The sequence below is a fragment of the Papilio polytes genome, unplaced genomic scaffold (assembly GCF_000836215.1).
Source record: "Papilio polytes unplaced genomic scaffold, Ppol_1.0 DF820678.1, whole genome shotgun sequence".
Taxonomy (NCBI): Eukaryota; Metazoa; Arthropoda; class Insecta; order Lepidoptera; family Papilionidae; genus Papilio; species Papilio polytes.
The window spans coordinates 1,960,134-1,962,645 of record NW_013528526.1 but is presented as its reverse complement, the minus strand read 5'-3'; the positions used below and the strand labels follow the sequence as shown (position 1 = coordinate 1,962,645).

The 2,512-nt window shown below is 38.8% G+C and overlaps 1 long non-coding RNA gene across 1 annotated transcript; it reads right to left on the bottom strand.

Moving 5' to 3' along the window:
* Positions 1-654: 654 nt before the first annotated feature.
* Positions 655-1,833, bottom strand: LOC106110366. The gene is made up of 3 exons (XR_001226083.1): positions 1,720-1,833; positions 1,150-1,275; positions 655-741 (listed from the first exon to the last, which is right to left on the bottom strand). It is a non-coding gene; the product is annotated as an uncharacterized LOC106110366 (long non-coding RNA).
* Between the last annotated feature and the right edge of the window lie 679 nt (positions 1,834-2,512).

Sequence of the window (2,512 nt, the reverse complement as noted above, 5' to 3'; positions counted from 1 at the left end):
TTCATCAACAATACATCATCATTACAACTATCAAATATTCATCAACAATACATCATCATTACAATTATCAAATATTCATCAACAATACATCCTCATTACAACTATTAAGTATTCATCAACAATACATCATCATTACAACTATCAAATATTCATCAACAATACATCATCATTACAACTATTAAGTATTCATAAACCTAATAATAAACATAAAAATATCAAGTATTCATCAGCAAGACATCATCATTAGAACTATCAAGTATTCATCATCACAACAACTATCAAGTATTCATCGACTTATACATCATCACCTCCCCTACCTTATCCTATTCCTGTAGTGTTGGCGCATCAGTTTCTGTCCTCCACATAACTCTGTCATCCGTTATCTGTCATCACTCCCTTCTTCATGCCACTTTTCACGCAATTTATTCATATCTTTGTGAAATATAGCGTATATAAGTGTAGGGAATATTTTTAAAAAGATATTTATTTAAAAATATACAGTGATTTATAACACAAAAGAAATACGTGTTTACGCTTTATAACACTCGTATCAAATTCTATAATAAATAACATGTCAAGTGTTAAACCGTCGAGCCTACGCTTTACAAATGTTTAAATATCATTTAAATGCAGTTTAAGTGTTTACTTACCTATATCATATCCATTAGCAGTGCGGTTAGCTTGGAATGTGTCCCACAACGCGCGTTGAATCTCCAACGCGTTTTTGTCATTTTCTGACGCCTGAAAAATATTTACTTCGCTATTAAAAATTATAAATCTGTTTATAAGATTAGATGGATTAAGATAGTGAATGATTTAAATAAAATTGGTATTGGTCGATGTTTTGTGTTAGGGGTGTGTTTACCTTGATAGTGGGCGGTGTTTTAGAAGTCGGGGGCGTGGTTATAGAAGTCGGGGGCGTGGTTATAGAAGTTGGGGGCGTGGTTATAAAAGCTGGGCGTGGTTATAAAAGCTGGAGCCACGGTTACCTTCATAATGGTCGGTGTTTTGTGTTGAGGGAATGGGCAGTGAATTATGTTGAGGTAGTGTGTGTTGGGGCCAAGTCATCTTAATAGCACGCGTTGGTATGGAGTTTTTGGGCTAAGTTAACTTGATAGTGGGCGGTGTTTTATATTGGGGTGTAGTTACCTTAATAGTGGGCGGTGTGGGGGCCGGCAGCGCTGCAAGTCGTACGGCGGTGCCGCTTGCCAAAGCCATCACACAACGCTCGCCGATTGCGATTTGAGTTTGCAACGAGAAGATTGCATTCGCGCCCTGGAAATGCGAATAAATACAATTAGTATAACAGTGGTAGACCCCGCTTTAACATCTTCACACTGCAGGGTCGGCTCGCCCCCAGCAATACCACGACCACACAGAAGACAGGCGTGAAGTGGAAGAAATTCCGCGTTTCATCTGCTGAGTGTGGTGCGGGAGACCCAACTTTGATACCTTTTCCTTATGAGAAAGGATGGGAAAGAAAAAGTAGGTTTGACGGCGGAGAAGACGCATACGAATGGGAAATATCCTCTTTATGTGCGTCTCCACCTCCATTAATTAAGGGTAGGCAACGCATTTGCAAATTAGGATGTCGGAGCAGCGATCGCTTCGCCATTTTGGCGGATTTAGGTGGCTGCATACTCGTTTGCTACTTTATTACATAAAAAATATTATGAACGATTGTTTTTCTATTTCTATCAGTGATTCTCCCTCTATGACCTGCATCCTGAGCTTGGCCAGCAGCAGCTTGTGCAGCTCGTACTCCAGGAAGGGCAGCTGGTCGGAGATGTCGCGCGCGCCCGGCTCCGACGCGGGCGGGGCTCGCCGCACGCGGGCAGCTATGTAATATATCATATTTTTACACGAATAATAAAATAAGACTGTTTGTATGTAATATTAAGAAAAAAATATATTTTGCGAAAGAAAAGTGTATATTTTTAATATTTTCTGTCCGAAAATCGCTATGAACTCTAGAATATTTTGCACTAACAAATCACAACACGTTTTCAAATAGGAATATTCCTAACTAGTTCTGTAACTTCCTATATCTCACAGTATTAAATTTCTTAACACTAAGAAGCGTCAGTGGCCCAGCGGTTTAGCATTTGACTTGTCAGATCTTGGGTTTGAATCCCGCCATTATATGACTTCGCCCGCCTGATATTAAAATAATAAAAATAAAGCCTGTTACTCAGTATATAGTTTTTTAATGGTGCAAGAATTTTTAAAATCGGTCCAGTAGTTTGAGTTATTTCAATACATACAAAAATCTAAAAATGCGAATTATATTGAAGCATCGGTGGCTCAGTGGTTTAAACACTTGACTTCTAATCTACAGGTCTTGGGTTCGAATCCCACTGTACTAATGTGATTTTCGATTTTTCGAAATTTCATATGTACATATTATAATTTATCCAACGTTCTTAGGGTGAAGGAAAATATCGTGATGCAACCTGCACATATCGGCGAAGAAATTCAAAGATATGTGAGAAGTCAACCAACCCGCATTGGG